Consider the following 24,267-nt stretch of genomic DNA (forward strand, 5'->3'; position numbering starts at 1 on the left):
AAATAGCACAAAAAGTGCCATTTTAGTGCCATATGGCATTTGCAGATGGCAGAATTTATAAAAAGCACGTAGATATGAGAAATAGATTTTGAGTAAGCCATAAAGCATCTCGCTATGATATTCTGGTAGCCCGCTAGGCCTGTTGAAAAAAAGAGAAAAGAAACAACAAAAAAATAAAAGACAGGTCAGTGCCACCGATGCAAAAAAAGTGATTTTCCTTGTTTTTCAAGGAGTGGGGTTGTAACTTCCATGTGCAGGTTTTTCGACCGTGTTGACTTCAATGGTACACTTTTCATATTGATCTGACGCCATTTTCGAGGGGTTTGAGGCTTTTTTCGAAATCACCATAAATTTCCTTTCGCAGTAAACTTTTACTTTTAAGACGAACAGAAATAATAGCTAACATTCCTGAGTCAATGTTAGGTAAAATATTTTTTCACTGGGCAGTTTTTTTCTAAGTGCGTTTTTTAAATCGTGGTTACTATGGGCTTTGGTTCGCTCTTTGCTAGGTTGCAGCTATCGCTGCAACCATGATACCTTGCCGGGACATGCTTTAAAAAACGAGCCTAGGAAATGACTGAAAAAAAAACAGCAACGGATACCGATACCGATATTCTCGATACGACATATGCGATATCAATATGCCCGATACCGATACGTGCGATATCGATACGCCCGATACCACATACAGCCCTTTTCCAGGGACTATGAAGGGGCATGTCATCATTAAAACCATATATATTGAATCTATATATATATATATATATATATATATATATATATATATATATATATATATATATATATATATATATATATATATATATATATATATTGGATAATGAAACTTATATATTTGAAATCACCATAAAAATCCAATTTTTTTAATATATCTACTAGTGTAAAAATTTTTTTTTTAGAGTTTTTGTTACTATTGAGCCGGGTCGCTTCTTACTTACAGTTCGTTACCACGAACTGTTTGAAAATCATTAACTTTGAAACTACCCGCCGTACGTTACGAGCTTGAGAAAATTTACTTCATTTTCAAAAAAGAGACAAAATAACCCCGAAAGGGTGTATGATCTTGCTTCCAAATACATCATCGTATTCAGTGTATCAAAGAACACTATCGCAAAGGTTTCAACTCCCTATTAACGAAAATGCGAAATTTTGCGTTTTTTCGAAACAAATGATTATGAATCATTCAAAAAAATCACTTAGGGATAATCTATTGCGCCCCCTGGCATTGTGCAGCCCTGGGCCCGGGTCTATTGGTAAATCCAGCTCTATACATTCCTTATCCTCAAAAATGAATTCACTTGAGGAAATTATCCGGAGCCTGTAAGATTTAATTAGAGGTATCTAGTAGCTTTAATCTTTAACGTCGTCCCAAGTTATCAAACAAAAAGTTTACGAGATATTGTAATATCTTTGTAAGTCTGTATTACGTGACCGTGAAATACTATGATGAAACTGAGGTTTAAAAATTCTTTTTGTGAAACATATTTGCAAAAATTTAGGAATTTAAACAAAGCACTAGCTTTGAAGTGGTGATTACTTTCACAGGTGAATTACCCTCATATGCTGCTTAGGGGGCCCAACTACTAAAAAAAGTGTAACAAAAACAACAACAACAAAAATTAAATGCCTTTATCAAAATCTATAAATATTAATTCTAGAGTATATTTCAAAATTCAAATTAATGACTGTTTCGATCTGAATGTCAAAATGTGGTGCCTTGGAATTTTAGGTGACATAAATTGTGCCCCAAAAACTTTTATAACACAACAAAGACCGTATCCAGAATTTTTGTCTGACTCGTAAAAACGTAACAAAAATGCACACAAAGAATATTTTATGCATTTTAATAGTGTTTTGTAAAGCACTTGCTTGTGTTCCAGACAATTGCTAATTTCATATGCCAAATGTGATTCGAGTAAAGGTTACAACCTATGACAACATAGTTCTCTAAAAGATATTGAGCAAGAAGACACTGCTATATACTCTTACTGAGAGAATTATAAAAGTAACAACGTTTCTATAGGTTCAAAAGTATACGGATATGTCATAGAGAACCATGTGCAATTAGACTTATTTGTTCTTTTTTCACCAAAAGAGATCTTAACTTTGGATAGAAATTCTTTTTCTTCTATACCCTCATTTATATTAAAAATGAGTTAAAATCAACTTGAATTAAAATCAAGTTACTATCAATCCAAGGCTAATTGGAGAAAAAATCAAGACAGATAGTCTGAGTGAGAGGGGCACAGTTGGGAAATATATATATATATATATATATATATATATATATATATATATATATATATATATATATATATATATATATGTATATATATATATATATATATATATATATATATATATATATATATATATATATATATATATATATATATATATATATATATATATATATATATATATATATATATATATATATATATATATATATATATATATATATATATAAATATATATATCCCTACTGTAAGAGCTCACAGGTTGTCTAAAAATCATTGGAATAGCTATTCATTCATCTGAAACATTTTTCATGGAAATGGTAAAAACATAGCCCCAAATGGTTTTTTGGGGGCTTTTCTACCTACCTCCCCATAAGAGAATTAACCAAAACCCTGATAAACAATTTACAACTATATGATATTCAATAGCCGTTGGATTTATTGGATAAACTGTCTACGTTTCATTTTTAAGGATATGTTCAGGAAAGATTGGTATACTACACGCCCATATAGTCTATTAGACTGAATATATAAATATCCTTTCAACAGTTCTTGGAACTTTTGCTCGATATTCATTAGGTCGTGTTCGGGTCAAAATTACTTATTTACGGATCAAAACACTGGATTGTGAAATCTTCCTATGGCGTGATCTTTTTTGTTGCGTAAGAAGGGCTCTAGCCAACATCATAGTTTGTTAATCAAAATGATCTTCTTTTAATAATCTGACTGAACCTATAAAATCGTTGTTACTTTTATAATTCTCTCAGTAAGAGAATAAAGCAGCGCCTTCTTACTCAATATCTTTTCTCCATTTTCGCCATACTATCTTTTTTCTTAACTATTCCTTTAAGAGATATAACAACTATTTGCAGTTAGTTAAATACCTCATTATTCATTTCGGCTATTAGAATGAAGTAAATCCTTATATCTTGTTTGAACTTGCATCATCCTATTCTATCCCCATCAGTGTTAAAAAGCAAACACAATCTTAGTGTTTTTGATACAGAAGTTCAACTGGGACTGCCTCGTTGGGGGATAATATTTAGGCAAAGGCAGTTTTATCCCAAAAATCATAGTCAAATCAGTAGTTGGAATGAAATAAATTCTCAGCTGTTGGTTTTTGAGACATTATTTAAAAAAAATCGAACTAGATAAAATATTTAGAACGATACTTTAGATAATTGTATTAAGAAGTTGTCCTAAACTGACATGTCACCGGATGGCTCTTGGGTCATAGAAATGCAATTTTTTTCCTAATTAGTTGTGTGTAATGAAAATTGCATATACGTTACCAGTCATACAGCTTCCCGAGCGACAGCAAGAAGCTGATCTAGAGCCCATAATTGCTTTCATCATCATTGAAGGAGTTGGGACCTGTTGTGGTTACCAATTGTCATATTTGTGGCAGATTATACTTCCACGTGGAATGAAAACGTCTGGTAAATTCTGAGCTAGAAGTGAAGCTAATTGAGCCTGGTTCTTGCTACTAGTACAGGAAAGTCATTTCTTCTTCTTCTATTTAACAGCAGGCGGAAAACTAATTTCTTCTTCTAATATATATATATATATATATATATATATATATATATATATATATATATATATATATATATATATATATATATATATATATATATATATATATATATATATATATATATATATATATATATATATATATATATATATATATATATATATATATATATATATATATATATATATATATATATATATATATATATATATATATATATGCGTACATAGTGAGAAAAGTCAAAATTTGCTATAAAAAGCGATTTTTGAAGGAGGGTACCCTCTCATCAACGCAAAGAATTTCAGTTGGTTTTCAATTTTAAAGCTGCTCTTACTTTTCGTTCGATAAACCTTATATTTTTATATTTAATTCGTGACCGGTTTCAAATCATGCCAGGAAATGTCACATCCCCCCCCCCTGTGTGTAATTTACCTCGGGCTGGAAACCGAGTTAAACAACCATCTCTTCCATAAAAAGCATTAAATACCCCCTGGGCATATCTTACAACCCTTGTATGTAATTTCTGGGGTTTGTTTCAGCCTCAAAAGCCTTGTTATATGATAATCAGACTATTTTGAATAGAATGGCTATCTCAAAATTTCTTTTAGATGCAATTCGGGACAATAAGACGTGTATGTGGGGGGGGGTAGAGGTAGCTGCCCTCCGATCACTTAAACTCTTAAAAAGAGCAATAGAGCACCTGATTACCAATCCAATGAGTCCCCTCCGAAGTTTATATAACAAAGCTTTCTATAAAAACCTTACATACCCCCAGAGCATGACCCAGAGCCCTGAGGACTGGGGGGATTTGTTATCCTCAAAGACATAATTTCCAGACCTTTCAAATAAGTTGAACAAAATGACTATCTCAAATTTTAATTGGAACTATTTGGGTAAATGATGGGCGGGGGGGGGGGGGGTTTGCCCTCTGATAGCTTTCGACTAATAAAAAAGGCACTAGTCCTCTCAATTTCCAATCGAATGAGCCCTTTTTGAAGCTTCTAAGACAAAAAAATTTCTATAAAAATATTATATGCCCCTAGGGCATAACTTACAACTCTTGACCTAGGGGCTATGGGGGGTGTCATCCTCAAAGGCATAATTTTATGACCTTTCAACTGCGTTGAACAAAATGATCATATCCTAGTGTTGATCAGAAATGTTTGGAAAAATTATGGGCGTGGGAGGGGGAGATTCTCCTTTCGATTATTTTTGACTATTAAAGAGGGCAATAGCCCTACTCAATTTCCAATCGAAAGAGCCCTTTTTGAAGTTTTTGTGACAAGGCTTTCTATAAGAACCTTATATGCCACCAGGGCTTAACTCACAACCTTTTCCCTGAGTGCTGTGTGGGGTTTGTAATATTCTAAAACATAATTTCCAGACCTTTCAACTACATTGAACAAAATGACAATCTCTAAATTTTGACTGGATGTGTTCGGGGAAATGGTGGGCGTGAGACTGGGGTTAGTTGCCCTCCAATCACTTTCGACAATTAAAAAGGGCACTGGCCCTTTCAATTTCCAATCGAATTGACTCTTTTTGAAGCTTCTACGACAACGCTTTCTATAAACACCTTACACGCTCCCTGGGCATAACTTACAACCCTTGCCCTGAGGACTGTGGGAGGGGGGGGGCAGGGTGTCATCCTCAAAGATCTAATTTCCAGAACTTTCAATTACGCTGAGCAAACTGACTAGGCCTACTTCAAAATTTCGCTTGGATGTGTTTTGGGAAATCGTGGGTGGGAGAGTGGGGTTAGTTGCCCTTCAATCACTTTCGACTATTAAAAAAAGTACTAGCCCTTTCAATTTCAAATTGAATGAGCCATTTCTGAAGTTTCTACGACAACGCTTTGTATAAAAACATTATTTGTCCCCAGGGCATAACTTACAACCCTTGCCCTGAGGGATTTGGGACAGGGGGGTTGTCATCCCTAATTTCCAGAGCTTTCAACTACGCTTAACAAAATGGCTATATCAAAATTTTGATTGGATGTGTTTGGGGAAATGGTGGGCGTAAGAGGGGGGTTTGTTGCCCTCCAATTATTTTCTAATATAAAAAAGGGCTCTCACCCTTTCAATTTCCAATCGACTGAGCCCTTTTTGAAGTTTCCACGTTACCACTTTCTGTTAAAATCTTATATGCCCCCAGGACATAACTTACAACCCTTGCCCTGAGGGGCGTGGGGGTTTGTCATCCCTAAAAACATAATTTCCTGGCCTTTCAACTACGTTAAACAAAATTCCTATCTCATAATTTTGATTGGATGTGTTTGGGGAAATGGTGGACGCAAGAGGGGGGTTATTTGCCCTCCAATTATTTTCTACTATAAAAAAGGGCTCCTGCAATTTCAATTTCCAATCAAATGAGCCCTTTTTGAAGTTTCTACGACACCCCTTTCTGTAAAAATCTTATATGCCCCCAGGGCATAACTTACAACCTTTTCCCAGAGGGATGTGAGGGGTTTGTCATCCTCAAATACATAATTTTCCTGACCTTTCAACTACGTTGAACAAAAAGGCTATCTCAGAATTTTGATTGGATGTGTTTTTAGGGAAATGGTGGGAGTGAGAGTTGGCTTAATTTCCCTCCAATCACTTTCGACTATTAAAAAGGACACTAGCCCTTTCGATTTCCAATCGAATAAGCCCTTTTTGAAGTTTCTACTATAGATCTTGTATACTTTCTCAAACATTCTGACGATCTTAAGAGCAAAGTTAGAGTCATGAGACAGAGGAGTAAAGCTATGTTTCATACACTTTTTACTAAAGGAATTGAACTGTGTCAAGATTACAAAATCGTCATTAGAGTGCCCAGATAGATTAAAAAAAAACATAAAGTAATAATTACGCAACAGTGTCAGATGATCCTGAAACGTATTACCAACTTTATGCGTTTATCCCAATTATGGACTACTTTCTGTAGCAGCTGAAAGTCGTATTACCGACTTTATGTCTTTATTCCAATTATGGACTACTTTCTGCAGATGCCGCTGCTGTGCCAGTAGAAATATTGTGCTCCAAAACTATCAAACAAGAATCAGATAACCCACAGTGCGAACTGTGGAAGTCAAACCCCACTCTGAAGCAGTTTTTTAGCACTTTCAATATAAAAAAAACTCAATTGTACTTTTAAGAGCATGTAAGTTCACAAAGTGGAGAAGTTGCCAAGCGCTTGCAGGAGTGACCCAAATATTTTGTGAAAGACAAGTATGGGAATGACAATTATAATTACATCTTTAGTTAAAAGCCATTGCTTATCTGTCGCGTTGATATTTCTGCTGCGCTAGACTCTGTCGTTTTCTGGCAAGAACTGCTTTGCCTCTTAGATTTAGAATTCATTATCTGTACTGTCCTGAATCTCCATGATTAGTACTCCGAGTGGCATATTAGTCTTGCTTAGGCATAAGAAATACTCAAACATCACTGCAAGCAAAACATTTTAAACCCAGTCAGCTTCCCAAGGGAGTTCAACAAGGATCTGTTCTAAGCCCCTTAATCTCGATTCTGCTATTTACTCTGCAACTACAAACATTTAAGGAATAGTTCTTTGGATAGATTGGATCAAATCCTAACTTGTTATGCAGATACCGAGTTGCTCCTAATCAGCATACTAAGGGCTCTACTATCTTCGTTTACTACTGACCCTGTACTGAAGAAAGGGACTGACTTAACGGTTTCCGAGAACGAAATGACTTTCCTGTACTAGTTGCAAGAACCAGGCTCAATTAGCTTCACTTCTAGCTCAGAATTTACCAGACGTTTTCATTCCACGTGGAAGTACAATCTGCCACAAATATGACAATTGGTAACCACAACAGGTTCCAACTCCTTCAATGATGATGAAAGCAATTATGGGCTCTAAATCAGCTTCTTGCTGTCGCTCGGGAAGCTGTATGACTGGTAACGTATATGCAATTTTTATTACACACAACTAATTAGGAAAAAAATTGCATTTCTATGACCCAAGAGCCATCCGGTGACATGTCAGTTTAGGACAATTTCTTAATATAATTATTTAAAGTATCGTTCTAAATATTTTATCTAGTTCGATTTTTTTAAAATAATGTCTCAAAAACCAACAGTTGAGAATTTATTTCCTTCCAACTACTGATTTGACTATGATTTTTGGGATTTTAATGCACCAGTATCATAATTTCTGTTCGTTTTAAGTTTTAATGTTGCTCCTTACTTTCAGTTGAAAAACTGTTTTTTTACTTAATCTTTACAAGAATTGAAATGGCTGGATTAAACTAATGAAAATTAATTGACAGTTTAATATACGGTTATATTATTTCCTGGAAATCACAGCACCTCAAAACCAAATTTAGCGTATTTGAAAATAACTCCGCCACGACTAGACTATATTGGAATACAAAATTTAAATAAAACATTTTAAATACACTTAATGCGCAAATTAAGTAATAGCCTTTTGAAGGTTTACGAATATTTTAAGCTTTTTGGTTCAACCGAGCTATTGATTCAAAAGCAAATTTTTAGATAACGGTCATCAAACAGTTCGTGGTAACGAACTTTAAGTAAGGAGCGACCCGGCTCAATGGTAACCGAAACTCTAAAAAACAGAATTTTGATACCAATAGATGCATCAAAAGAATCAGATTTTAATACTGATTTCAAATATATAAGTTTCATCAAGTTTAGTCTTACCCATCAAGTTACGCGCCTGAGAAAATTTGGCCCATTTTAGAAAAAAGAGGGAAATACCCCCTAAAAGTTATAGACCTTAATGAAAATCACACCATCATATTCAGCGTATCAGAGAACCCTACTGTAGAGGTTTCAAGCATCTATCTACAAAAATGTGGAATTCTGCATTTTTTGCCTGAAAAAAGATCACGGATGCGTGTTTATTTGTTTTTTTTTTTGTTTTTTTTTTACAGGGGTGATCGTATCGACCCATTTGTCCTAGAATACCGTAGCAGGGCTCATTGGAACGGAAATTAAAAGTTCTAGTGCCCTTTTTAAGTGACCAAAAAAATAGAGGCCAACTAGGCCCCCTCCCGTGCTCATTTTTCCCCAAAGAAGCCCGATAAAAATTTTGAGATAGTCATTTGGTTCCCCACGGTCGAAAATATGATAACTATATCTTTTAGGATGACTTAATCCCCCGAATTCCCCGGGGGGAAGGCTGAAAGTTATGAAGTTTACCCAATGTTAACATACAGTAGGTGGGGGGTGGGTTGGGGGTTGTTTGGGAGGATCTTTCCATGAAGGAAGTTTTCATGGGGGAAGGGACATTGCTATGAAGGGGGCGCCGGATTTCCCAGCATTATTAAAGAAAAAATCATCAGAAATTAAATAAAAAAAAACAAGTTTTTCAACCGAAAGTAAGGAGAAACATCAAAACTTAAAACGAACAGAAACTATTACATATATGATTGGGTTCACCCCCTAGTCAATATCTCGCTCTTTAAGCCTTTGTGATTAAGGGGTCATTTTTAAAGAACTGGAACAAAATTCGAACTTTAGCTTAAAGAGTAAGGTATTGACGAGGGGGCGAACCCCCTAATATACGTATTAAAAATCTATGAATATAGAAGTTCGTTACGTAAGTTAATTCGTAAGTTACGTATATTTATTACTAATAAAAACGTTCATAAATAAAATTAAACAAGTTTCGAGAAAGCCATTTAACCAAATAAAAGTAAAATTAATATGCATTTTTTTTTAATTATTCATGTACGGTGAGTCACAATCAAAAACTGCATTAATTCAAAACGTTCAAGAGCAAGGTATTGACGAGGGGGCGAACCCCCTAATATACGTATTAAAAATATATGAATGTAGAAGTTCGTTACGTAAGTTAATTCGTAAGTTACGTGTATTTATTACTACTAAAAACGTTCGTAAATAAAATTAAACAATTTTTGAGAAAGCCATTTAACCAAATAAAAGTAAAATTAATATGCAATTTTTTTTAATTACTCATGTACGGTGAGCCAAAATCTAAACCTGCATTAATTCAAAAACGTTCAAAAATTAAATACTTAACAAAACAAATACGTTCAAAAACAAAAAACTTAAGTTCATCTCTGAGAGAAATTAAATTAAAAAAACAAGTTTTTTAACTGAAAGTAAAGAGCGACATTAGAACTTAAAAAAAAACAGAAATTATTCCATATATGAATGGGTCTGTCCCCTCCTCAACGCCTCGCTCTTTACGCTAAAGTTTGACTTTCTCACAACTCTATTTTTTTAACAATAAAAACCTTTAGCGTAAAGAGCGAGTCGTTGAGGAGGGGACAGCCCCTTTCATATAGGGAATAATTTCTGTTCGTTTTAAGTTTTAACGTCGTTCCTTACTTTCAGTTAAAAAAAAACTTGTTTTTTTTATTTAATACTCGAAAGAACCCTACGGGTAGAATGTTTCAAAGATTATGTAGGAATGATATGAGTATAAGAGAATAAAGACCTGATCACTCACCTTTCTTGATTTCTGACTCTTTAAAATAGCATGCAGTGGCATAATTTCGTCAAAATATTGGGGGGGGGGAAGGCAGAATTGGAGCCAATTTTCTCCTCAATTAAAAACGACAGCGAAAAATGAAAAAAATACAGGAATTGCATTTTAAGAACTAAAACCAGAGAAAAAGAAAATGATAACTGAAAATTAAGGTAAAATACTGTTTTGTCAAAATTTCAATAGGTAGGCAAAACTTTCCCAAAGTATGTTTATAGTCCTGGATTCATTACTGAAAGTTTCATTTTCCTATCCTAACCCCGTTTCAAGATAGCAAAAAGTAGCTAAACTAGAATTTTACCCATGATATAAGTAGGTATTTTAGATTTTTTTTTTTTTTTTTCATTTTTTTTTTTTTATAATTGTACTGTTTCTTTCTGGAGAAGCCAGCCCCTAAACTGGAACCAAGGAAAACTTGTGTTTTTATTTTATAAAACTAAATTAACTTAAACAATTTTGAAAACATGAGACGTATTTTATCAAATTAATAAACTATAATGAGCACTTACCATTATTGTTGAGACTTCCAGCCACAGTGCTGTTCTCTTTGTAAAAGCCTCTTGTTGTTTAGTATATATATATATATATATATATATATATATATATATATATATATATATATATATATATATATATATATATATATATATATATATATATATATATATATATATATATATTTATATATATATATATATATATATATATATATATATATATATATATATATATATATATATATATATATATATATATATATATATATATATATATATATATATATATATATATATATATATATGTATTTCCGTTCCGAGCCCTGCTACGGTATTCTAGGACCAATGGGTCGATACGATCACCCCTGAAAAAAAACAAAACAAAAAAAAACAAATAAACACGCATCCGTGATCTTTCTTCTGGCAAAAAATGCAGAATTCCACATTTTTGTAGATAGATGCTTGAAACCTCTACAGTAGGGTTCTCTGATACGCTGAATATGATGGTGTGATTTTCATTAAGGTCTATAACTTTTAGGGGGTATTTCCCTCTTTTTTCTAAAATGGGCCAAATTTTCTCAGGCGCGTAACTTTTGATGGGTAAGACTAAACTTGGTGAAACTTATATATTTGAAATCATAATAAAAATATGATTCTTTTAATGCATTTATTAGTATCAAAATTCCATTTTTTATAGTTTCGGTTAACATTGAGCCGGTTCGCTCCTTACTTAAAGTTTTTTACCACGAACTGTTTGATGACCGTTATCTAAAAATTTGCTTTTGAATCAATAGCTCGGTTGAACCAAAAAGCTTAAAATATTCGTAAACCTTCAAAAGGCTATAACTTAATTTGCGCATTAAGTGTATTTAAAATGTTTTATTTAAATTTTGTATTCCAATATAGTCTAGTCGTGGCGGAGTTGTTTTCAAATACGCTAAATTTGGTTTTGGCCTCCTCAAAAACATATTTTCTATCTGGAAATCAACTACGCTGACCAAAATGGGTATCTCAACATTTTGATTGGATGTGTTTGGGGGTATGATGAGCTTGGGAAGGGGGCTAGTTGCCCTCCAATCACTTTCGACTATTAAAAAGGGAACTAGCCCTTTGAACTTTCAATCGAAAGAGCCCTTTTGTAGTTTCTACGACAACGCTTTCAATAAAAACTCTATACATGTACACGTTTATAAACTTACAACCCTTGCACTGAGGGTTATGAGGGAGTTATCATCCTAAAAGACAAAATTTCCAGAACTTTCAACTACGTTGAACAAAATGGATATCTCAAATTTTTAATTCGATGTGCTTGGGAAAATGGTGGGCGTGAAAGGGGCGTCAATCGCTACCCAATAATTTTCAACTATTAAAAAAGGCACTAGCCTTTTCAATTTCCAAGTGAATGAGCCCTTTTGAGATTTCTACGACAACGCTTTCAATAAAACTTCATATGCCCCGCGGGCATAACTTACAACCCTTGCCCTGAGGGCTGTGGGGGGAGGGGTTGCCTACCTTATAGACCTAATTTCTAAAACTTTTAACTACGTTGAACAAAATGGCTATCTAAAAATTTTGATTGGATGTGTTTGGGGAAAAGGTGGGAGTGAGAGGGGGGTTAGTTGCCCTCAAATAACTTTTGACTATTAAAACGGTACTAGTCCTTTGAATTTCAAATCGAATGAGCCCTTTTTCAAGTTTCTACAACAAAGATTTCAATAAAAACCTTATATGCCCCCAGGGCATAACTTATAATCCTTGCCCTGAGGGTTGTGGGGGAGTGTCCTCCTAAAAAAAATATTTTCTATCTGGAAATCAAGTACGCTGTACAAAATGGCTATCTCAAAATTTTGCTTAGATGTTTTTGGGGGCATGATGGGCGTGGGGGGAAGGGGGCTAGTTGTCCTCCAATCACTTTCGACTATTAAAAAGGGCACGGGCCCTTTGAATTTCCAATCGAATGTGCCTTTTTTGAAGTTTTTACGAACACTTTTTCTATAAAAACCTTATATACCCCCAGGGCATGACTTAAAACCCTTTCCCTGAGGGTTTAGGGGGAGTGTCCTCCTCAAAACATATTTTCTATCTGGAAATCAACTACAGTGAACAAATTAGCTATGTCAAAATTTTGATTGGATGTGTTTGGGGGAATGATGGGAAGGGGGGAGGGCTCGTTGCCCTCCAATCACTTTCGACTATTAAAAAGGGTACTAGCCCTCTGAATTTCCAATCGAATGAGCCCTTTTGAAGTTTCTACGACAACGCTTTTAATAAAAACTTTATACACATACAATCTTATAAACTTACAACCCTTACACTGAGGTCTCTGATTGGGTTATCATCCTATAAAACAAATTTCCTGAACTTTCAACTACGTTGACTAAAATGGATCTCAAAATTTTAATATGACGTGTTTGGGAAAGTGGTGGGTGTGAGAGGGACGTTAATCGCTATCCAACCAATTTCAACTATTAAAAAAGGCACTAGCCCTTTCAATTTCCAATGGAATGAGCCCTTTTGAAGTTTCTACAACAACGTTTTCAATAAAAACTTCATATGCCCCGCGGTCATAACTTACAACCCTTGCCCTGAGGGCTTTGGGGGGAGGGTATGTCATCCTTAAAGATCTATTTTCCAAAACTTTCAACTACGTTGAATAAAATGGCTACCTAAAAATTTTGATTGGATGTGTTTGGGAAAAGGTGGGAGTGAGAGGGGGATTAGTTGCACTCAAATCACTTTTGACTATTAAAAAGGGTGCTAGTCCTTTGAATTTCAAATCAAATGAGCAACTTTTCAAGTTTCTACGACAAAGATTTCAATAAAAACCTTATATGCCCCCAGGGCATAACTTATAATCCTTGCCTTGAGGGTTTTGGGGGAGTGTCATCCTCAAAAACATATTTTCTATCTGGAAATCAAGTACGCTGAACAAAATGGCTATCTTAAAATTTCGATTAGATGTGTTTGGGGGAATGATGGGCATGGGGGGGGGGCTAGTTGCCCTCCAATCACTTTTGACTATTAAAAAGCGCACTAGCTCTTTGAATTTCCAATCAAATGAGCCTGTTTTGAAGTTTCTACGAACACGTTTTCTATAAAAAAAAAACTTATATGCCCCCAGGGCATAACTTAAAACCCTTGCCCTGAGGGCTGTGGGGGAGTTTCCTATCTCAAAATTGGCTATCTCAAAATTTTGATTGGATGTGTTTTGGGGAATGATGGGCAAGGAGGGGGGGGCTAGTTGCTCTCCAATCACTTTCGACTATTAAAAAGGGTACTAGCCCTTTAAAAATCCAATTTAATGAGCCTTTTTTGAAGTTTCTGCGACAACGCCTTCTATAAAAACCTTATATGCCCCCAGGGCATATTTTAAAACCTTTGCCCTGAGGATTTGGGGGGAGTGTCCTCCTCAAAAACATATTTTCTATCTGGAAATCGACTACGCTGAACAAAATGGCTATCTCAAAGTTTTGATTGGATGTATTTGGGGGAATGATGGGCGGGAGGGGGGGGCTAGTCGCACTCCAATTACTTTCGACTATTAAAAAGGGCACTAGCCCTTTGAATTTCAAATGGAATGGGCCGGTTTTGAAGTTTTTACGACAACGCCTTCTATAAAAACCTTATATGCCCCCAGGGCATAACAAAAAACCCTTGCCCTGAGGGTTGTGGGGAGTGTCCTCCTCAAAAACATATTTGGTATCGGGAAATCAACTACGCTGAACAAATTGGCTATCTCAAAATTTTGATTGGATGTGTTTGGGGGAATGATAGGCATAAGGGGGGGGGGCTAGTTGCCCTCCAATCACTTTCGACTATTAAAAAGGATACTAGCCTTCTGAATTTCCAATCGAATGAGCCCTTTTGAAGTTTCTACGACAACGCTTTCAATAAAAATTTTATAAACGTACACTCTTATAAACTTACAACCCTTGCACTGAGGGCTCTGAGGGGGTTATCATCCTGAAAGACAAAATTTCCAGAACTTTCAACTACGTTGAACAAAATGGATATCTCCAAATTTTGATTCGATGTGTTTGGGAAAATGGTGGGCGTGAGAGGGGCGTTAATCGCTATCCAATCACTTTCAACTATTAAAAAAGGCACTAGCCCTTTCAATTTCCAATTGAATGAGCCCTTTTGAAGTTTCTACGACAACGCTTTCAATAAAAACTTCATATGCCACGCGGGCATAACTTACAACCCTTGCCCTGAGGGCTGTGGGGAGAGGGGTTGTCATCCTTAAAGAACTAATTTCCAAAACTTTCAACTACGTTGAATAAAAAGGTTATCTAAAAATTTTGATTGGATGTGTTTGGGGAAAAGGTGGGAGTGAGATGGGGTAGTTGCCCTCAAATCACTTTTGACTATTAAAAAGCGTACTGGTCCTTTGAATTTCAAATCGAATGACCCCCTTTTCAAGTTTCTACGACAAAGAATTCAATAAAAACCTTATATACCTCCAGGGCGTAACTTAAAATCCTTGCCCTGAGGGTTTTGGGGGAGTTTACTCCTCAAAAAATTTTCTTCTTTCATGAAATCATGTACGCAGAACAAAATGGCTATCTCAAAATTTTGATTGGACGTGTTTCTGTTTTGTTTTGAAGTTTTGAAGTTTCTACGAACACGTTTTCTATAAAAACCTTATATGCCCCCAGGGCATAACTTAAAACCCTTGCCCTGAGGGTTGTGGGGGAGTGTCCTCCTCCAAACATATTTTCTATCTGAAAATCAACTACACTGAACATATTGGCCATCTCAAAATTTTGATTGGATGTGTTTTGGGGAATGATGGGCCGGGGGGGGGGACTAGTTGCCCTCCAATCACTTTCGACTATTAAAAAGGGTACTAGCCTTTTGAATATCCAATTGAATGAGCCTGTTTTGAAGTTTCTACGACAACACCTTCTATAAAAACCTTATATGCCCTCGGGGCATAACTTAAAACCCTTGCCCTTAGGGTTGTGGGGGAGTGTCATCCTCAAAAACATATTTTCTATCCGGAAATCAACTACGCTGAACAAAACGGCTATCTCAAAATTTTGATTGGATGTATTTGGGAGAATGATGGGCGTGGGGGGGGCTTGTTGCCCTCCAATCACTTTCGACTATTAAAAAGGGTACTAGCCCTTTGAATTTCCAATCGAACGAGCCTGTTTTGAAGTTTCTACGACAACGCCTTCTATAAAAACCTTATATACCCCCAGGGCATAACTTAAAACCCTTCCCCTGAGGGTTGTGGGGGAGTGTCCTCCTCAAAAGGATATTTTGTCTCTGAAAATCAAGTAGGCTGAACAGAATGGCTGTGTCAAAATTTTGATTGGATGAGTTTGGGGGAATGATGGGCGAAGGGGGGGGGGCTAGTTGTCCTCCAATCACTTTCGACTATTAAAAAGGGCACTAGCCACTCCAATTTGCAATCGAATGAGCTCTTTTCGAACTTTCTACGACAACTCCTTCGATACGAAGTGCCCGGTTACGGAGAAAAAAAAACATTGTGCCCACATCGTTCTTTACTTAGGCAGCGCTAGCGCGCTGCCTATGATAGTATTGGTTATTGGAAAGTATACGGGTGTTTTCAGGAGGATTTTTTTTCTAGTGGGTGGTCGGGGTAGGGCTTACGGGGGAGGATCTTTCCATGGAGGATATTTCCTTGTTTTAAATAAAAAAAAACAATTTTTTTTCAACTGAAAATGAGGAGCATCATTAAAACTGAAAACGAACAGAAATTATTACGTATATGAGAGAGTTTGCCCCCTAGTCAGTACCTCGCTCTTTACGCAAAAGTTTTTTAGTATTTTCAAAAGAGCTACCTATTCTAATTAACCGGCCTTTGTGATTCAGGGGTCTGTGATTCAAACAAAATTAGAACTTTAGCGTAAAGAGCGAGGTATTGACTAGGGAGCGAACTCCCTAATATACGTAATAAAAACATACGCATATAAAAATTCGTTACTTAAGTTAATTCTTAAGTTACGTCAGAACAAAATTTCGAGAAAGCCAATTAGCAAAAAAAAGGAAAATTAATATGCGAATTTTGTTCTAATTATTCATGTACGGTGAGTCAAAATCAAAGCTGTATTAATTCAAAAACTTTCAGAAATTAACTAAAAAAAAATGGATTTTTTTAACTGAAAGTAAGGAGCAACATTAAAACTTAAAACGAACAGATATTATTCCGTGTATGAAAGGGGTTTGTCCCCTCCTCAACGCCTCGCTCTTTACGCTAAAGTTTGACTTCGTCACACAAATTTATTTTTTGAAACAATAAAAACTTTAGCATAAAGAGCGAGGCGTTAAGGAGGGGACAGCCCCTTTCATATGCGGAATAATTTCTGTTCGTTTTAAGTTTTAATGTCGCTCCTTACTTTCAGTTAAATAAAACTTGTTTTTTTTAGTTAATCAAGTACAAAATTCGAAACAGGAAGCACCTTAAAATGCTTAATTCTACTGTGAACATCCGACTTAGGCTAAATTTCCAGGAAAAGTTATGTAGGGACTTTGATTCTACACCCGCTATGCTGTATAGATATACCATTGCCATGCATAACATCAACAAACCATCCAATGACAATGAAAATCAAGATGAAAGTCTTGAGAAAATTTTGGGCGATATAGAAGGAGGGTTTGCTGTTTAACTTTGAAAATTATTTTGAATAAAGTCGAAGATAAATACAATTTATGATTAAAACATGTATAAAACTAATTCGAAGTTCATTAAAAGGAACACACAAATAAAATAACAATCGGAACTATTGAAGGACCTTACCAAGCACAATTTAGTCTCATATAGTCTCAATTTAGGCTTAGTCTCAATTTAGTCTCAATTTAGGCTTCTGTTTCATGACAAAATCTCAGAACATAGTCTTCAGCCTGCAATGTTATAGATAGTTGAATTAATAACGGCCGATCTAATTTCTTATCTTTGACTTGGTCGGTCTTGTTCTAATTTATATTTTGAAAGCTACGAAACATTTTGTTCTCATAGCTTAATTTAAGAATTTACACCTTTTTGAAGCTTAGAATTGCAATGTCAGAAAAAAATTGTACAAAGAAGTAAATTTTTATGACACTTACCTAAATGACATTTTGGAGAGACGTGACCTTCAAGGATCATGCTTCTGTTTAGTTCTACATTACAAAATCCTATCTATTTGTTATCTTTATCAATTCCGCCTTTAACTTCCTCGTTTATGTATAACTTATCTATATTGCAAGACCAGTATACTGAGTGCCTATTTCTTGTTTTTAGCTCTTTAATTACAATTTCTATTGTTAATAGGGAATAATTCAGCGCATTAGCCAGAAAGTAATGTAAAATACCATCTTAGATATTGGCATGTATTTTTTTTTTTATTAGATCTTCTTTAATTCCCTTTTTAATTTAATTCTCTGATATACCAGAGAACGAAGGAAGGTATCTTTCTTATCAAGCCAGAGACTGAGAACAGAAAATTTCGACAACAAAAGTGCATGTAATCAATCAAAAATGCTTCACTGTTTCAGATTTCGGAATATAGAGCCGAAATCTGCCAATGAAGACTGAATCCTACCAATTTTGAGTTCTAGTATTCTGAAAAGCAAAATTCACACAATCCGATAACAATATTTCTGAATTTCCGTTGTTGTTTTTTTTTTTTTTTTTTTTTTTTTTTTTTTTTTTTTTTTTTTTTTTGCACTCATCCCTGCTAGATATAATTTACCCTGAATTTCAAACTCCACCCAAAAAATATATAGCAAAAGTGCGCCGATGGCGCATTTTCGCTTCCCTTGGTGCGCTATCTAAAGTTAGGCACCTGGCATCACTGTCCTGCCTCAATCCTGGTACAGTGCCGTACATTTGGAATTTTTTCGGTACAAGCAGGTTTCCTGGTAAATTTAGGTTTTACTTGATCCTTTTTGACTCAAATATCTGTTCCAAGTTTTAGTTTATTGAAAATTTTCATATTGTTTTGGCAAATTTTTAACCTGCTACACCGATGGTACAAATTACTTTCTTACGGTAGAATTTTAATCGGAAATATGGTACAGTTTATTTCAAAGCGTCGGCAACACTGGTCATTTCCTTGTTTGAAGCAGAAAAGAGCAAAGTAAAAGAAATAAGAGAAAATATTGTATTAAATTAAATTTTGATAAGCAAGGGAATAATTGTGATAAGTAATTGTGATTAGGATAAACTAAATAACTTCAATTGTAAAAAAGTAAGGGAAATAAATTGTGTGAGAAAGGAGGGGGCATTTATCCCCTATATTTTCTTTGCTCATTTATCCCTAGATTTCAAAAGTATCTTTTGTTGGTATTTTCATTTAGAAGAATGTTCTTTTTTATATTTTCAATAGCAAATTGAAAAAAATCAGATGTTGAAAAATATTTGTGCCGCTACCCCAAAAATTTTATGAATTGGTGTACCACTGAGCTTAATCCAAATCAAATTTGAATTAAATTTTGGTTGAATACAAATAGAGTTAAGATCTGAATTGCTGAAAAAGAAGCTTAGGATATTTCGCTGAAAGCACGAGTTAAGTCCAAATTTAGGACTAGTACTCCTGAATATTGATTTTCACGGAACACTAGAAAAATTAAAACTTACAAAAATTTAGAAAAACTTAGAAAAATTAGAAAAATTTAGAAAAATTAACGCTGTTTTACTAAAACTGTGGATTAACAAGAATTAATCCAGATCAGTAAAGCCTCCCACGGTCAGTAACACATCCCTTAATTAGTCGTCTATTTGTCTCTTAGTAAATATTTAGAGACTAGAGTGATAAATCACATGGTACTAATGTGTTTCTTAGATTAGGCAGAGCTCTGTATTTAGTTTTCTTTTATTAGAACTTCTGGGATTAAACAGTGACTAGGCTGATAAAAAGCATGCCTCGCTAGTTGGCAAATATTTACTAAGTGTCGCTTAGCCCCGCTTAAAAAAAGTTAATATCCAAGATAAGCGTTTCTCCTTAAAATGGTGCCCTGGGTCTTGTTTCTCTTATATCTCTTGTTTACTGATCTTAAAATGGGGATATATTCCTCTATGTCCCCTTTCAACTGCGTAGACATGCTTTTGGAAATAAATGAAAATCGTATACTAAAATATTTAAATCAGGAATAGTTAAACTCAGAAATGTATAATGTTACCAGAGAAGTTATTATTAGTATTTAAAAATAATCTATTTTGCCTTAATTTTTATTTTTAGAGAATTTAGTTAAAAACTTACAAAACCAAAAACCCTTTGACACAGAAATTTGACAACTTTTTAATGATGCTTATCAGAGGCTTTAGCACATAAGCTGCCAAAATTGCTTATTGTTCGCAAACACCGTAACCCCACCCCCTCCTTTAATCTTATCTGCTTCAATATTTTGAGAAGGAAAGGAAAAGTTTCATTCTAGCAAAAGGTCTATCCCATTCTTGCCTAAAATTCAAGAATGTTTATTAATAAAAATCAGCAAAGATGTCTCTTAGTCAATAGGTTTGTGGTAGCGATTCAAACAATTCGCGGTAACGAAATGTAAGTAAGGAGCAATTTTGCCAAATAGCCAAATAGTAACCGCAAATCTAAGCTTATATCACAATTCAGCTTCAAGTCAATCCGCAAAAAAAGATTTTTTTTTCATCACAAATTGATACAAGCAGATGTTAAACTTTGTTGTCCTTATTGCGTTCCTTTAGGTCCAAACTACATACCCTGAAAGTTTCAATACAATCTGTGGATAGCAACATTGGGCCATTCTGGGACGTCTGAAACGATACGATTTATTTATCAAAATGGGTGGCTGGCGTAACCCCCCCCCCCAACCCTTGGCACTTCCCTCCGGAAAATACCCTCCCCCGTGGAAAATACCCCCCCCCCCCGCAAAATACACCCCACAAAAATACCCCCCACGAAAAATATCCCCGGAAAATACTCCCAAGGAAAATACACCAAAATTTAGAATTCCAAATTTGGCTTTCCAAATTTGAGAATTTTATTTGAGTTTAGTTTTTTATTTTCCGTAGGGGGAAGGAATTTTGGTACTTGTACATCATACGCAACTACCTCAAGTTTACGCTATGTAAAACTCGAGAACAAACCTGTTTCTTCGTTAGTTTCTTCGTTACTTCAGAAACAAATAATGGCTATATATTTGCATATGAGGGGGAGGGGGTAAAGTATGGTGGGTCCGCATTGAAAATGTGTTAGGTAGAATTATTCTGCATATTATCAACTAAGAATTGTTTTCTGATTTCAAACTGTCCAATTACTTTACCACCACCCCCCCCCTTATGAAAAATTTTACGCTGGGGGCATTCACTAGAGTTTCTATACGAAATTCTTTTTACTTGTCTTTCTTTCTCTTTGCCAACTAAATTTTACATGTGGGGAAGTTAAGGAACATTGTCAAGGGGGAACTTCTACCGGCTGAAATTGTCTAGAATATCTTTCCGTAGGGGGGGGGATTTTTACGGGTTAAAGTCTCTAAAGGGATTTTCTGCGTGAAAAACATTTTCACAAGTGGACAGGTTTTTTGCAGGAAAACTTTTCCACTAAGGAGGGGAATTCCAGCATGATTATTAAATTAATATGAAATCAAAGTCTTTTTCAAATGAAAGTGCTCTAAGAAAAATGTTTCACACATAGTCTTCCACAAGGGATTTTCAGGGGGAATTTTCAGCTAAAATGGAATTGTCTGGGGGAAATTTTCCTAGCCGTGGGGGGTATTTTATGTGGAAAGAACTTTACATGGATGTATTTTCTTTGGGGGGAAGTAATTTTCCATGAAGGGGGAGCCAAATTTTTCAGCAGATTTAAAACAAACAGAATTAATAAAAACAAGTATTTTTAACTGAAAATCAGGAGCAACTTCAAAAATTGAAACAAACAGAAACTATTACGTATATGAGGGGTTGCCCCCTTCTCAATACCCCACTCTATAAGCTAAAGTTTGATTTTTTGTCCTAATTCTATAAGAACGACTCCTGAAACACAAATGCCGTTTAATTAAAATAATAAGTTTGTTTTAAGTTGTACGAAAAGCAAGGCATTGAGAAGGTGGCAACCCCCTAATATACAAAATAATTTCTTTCCGTTTTAAGTTTTGATGTTGCTCCTTACTTTCAGTTGAAAACTTATTATTTGCATTTAGTTATATATATATATATATATATATATATATATATATATATATATATATATATATATATATATATATATATATATATATATATATATATATATATATATATATATATATAGGCCCTAAAGGTAAATAAATTTAACCTAACGAAATCAGCTTGATAAAAATAAAAGCCTGGCGAAATCAATCTGAATAAAAATAAGCTTAAAAATTTTAATCAAAAAAATTGCTTCTGGTGTATTCTTCATTCATATACTTTACGCACACGTCTAACGTTTTGTATGTTTGATTGTAGTCTTCCCAAAAATACGTAGGAAAGGGTCTTTTTGAGTGGGTCACTGGTAAAAAAGACCCTTCAAGTCCTTCTTGGGAAAATTAAAATAAAATTGCTAATGTGTCCTTACGTGACGCTATCGTATAAGTTCAAAGTATACAGAAGACTTCTCCTAAGTTCATTAGGCTAATTTTCTAATAAATTTATTTCTCTTCATTAATTATTCTTACTATTCCATCACGTTATCATGTACCATTAAGATCGATCCCCTATTACTTTCTAAAGGGTAAATGTTGGGGCCTTTCTTATTTCCGTAACCCTGAGTAGTCCCTTGTTGGTTTTTAATCTCCTTTTCGTAGACCATTAATGGAACTAGATTGACTTTCACGCTGCCAAGAATTTGTCGCCTGGGAAAAAGCCACTTGTTTATCTCTGGAAAGATAAGCTGTGGCTTAAAAGAAAGCTTGATATATTTCTTGAATGTCAATTGCTATTGCGCCAAAAAAAAAAAAAAAAAAAAAAAAAGGCTAGGATTAAAGCTACTTCAGGTCCGTTGAAGCTGTTAGATCGTTGATTCTGAATTAAAATCAAGTATTTTGCAGGCATCAAGACATGGCTAATTGCAGAAAAACCTAAGACAGATAGTCCGAGTGATTGTAAGACAAATCTGGGATAAGCCCTTTTGGATTATAAAAGATTAGTAAAAGAATAATGGATAGAGATAAAAACACAAAGACTGCTCCAGTGGGTATACACATATCCTGGAATGACTAACTGGGGTTTGCAGTTCATTGCTTCACCTACTGATAAAGTATGAATGGCAGCGGAAATGAAATCTAATTGTTTGACTGGTTAAACGGAGACTTAATAAAACCATATATATTTTTTGAAAAGTAGAAAAAAAGAGAATTCAATTTTCAATGAAAAGCCCTCTGTATACAGTTATCTAGTATTTGGTGGTAGCGGACACGAAATTGAAAAAAAAAACATGAATGAAATTACCAAAATTTAAGCTTAAAACAAATTGCAAAAACAGATTCAGAATGTGTATCCCTATTAAGTAAGTGAATAAGTAAAATTATTGCCTGAAAATTCACACGGAATTAAACGGAGTATAACAAAGGAAAAAGAAAAGAAAAGTCACACTAATAAGTAAGTAACACTGGGTCTATTTAAAAAAAATAAAGTATACATCATCGATTCCCTGAAGCATGCTTGTGCGAGAGAAAACCCTCCTAATAAATCAATAAACCAAAAAAAAAAAAAAAAAAAAAAAAAAAAAAAAAAAAAAAAAAAAAAAATCATAACTAGAGCTTAACTTACTGGAACCGAAAACCACCGAACATCCAAGCAGCCCCTAACAAAATTACAATAATTAGAATTATATTCAGCTGCAACTAAACCCTCCTCAAAAACTTAACTTAACTGGCCCAGAATAATCCATCCAAAATATACACATCAAAACAATGGTTCTTTAGCAAATTGCAAAATTCCTGCAAACCCCAAACATTCCTCAAATCCTCTGGCAAACTCTCCCAAACTAACGGAACAACATGGCGAATTGAAAATCTAAACTTGACCATAGCTGTTTTTCGCACCAACTGAGAAGATCTTGTCAAATGATCGTGAATAGTAGACGCAAGACTAAACATTCCTGAAAAACATGATGGTAACTCCGAAGCTAAATATTTAGACATAAACAAAGCATTATAGAATACGCATATTTCTACCAACGGTAGAATTTTATTCTCGCGGTAAAGATGCCTCATCGATACAGAGGTCAATTTGATTACCATACAAAACTCTAATTGCCATATTCTGCGTTACACAGAGCGGATGGAGGTGAGTTACGAATGTTTTCGACCAAACCAACAGTAAATGAGATATGGGTGAACCATAGATAAATACAACATTCTCAGAATTTCACACGGAAAAAGATACCTAAGTTTATGAATAATACCGATATTAGGGAACGATTTACTGCTAACAGATACAATTTGGTCTTAAAAAATAAGACTTTTATCAATTACAACACCTTTATATCCATTACTAGTAGATTTTACAATAATATGGTGTCCTTCTTCTATACTATTAATCCTTGGA

The sequence above is a fragment of the Artemia sp. Qi Xiang Cuo genome, chromosome 1, assembly GCF_049724085.1.
Source record: "Artemia sp. Qi Xiang Cuo chromosome 1, ASM4972408v1, whole genome shotgun sequence".
In the NCBI taxonomy this organism is placed as follows: domain Eukaryota; kingdom Metazoa; phylum Arthropoda; class Branchiopoda; order Anostraca; family Artemiidae; genus Artemia; species Artemia sp. Qi Xiang Cuo.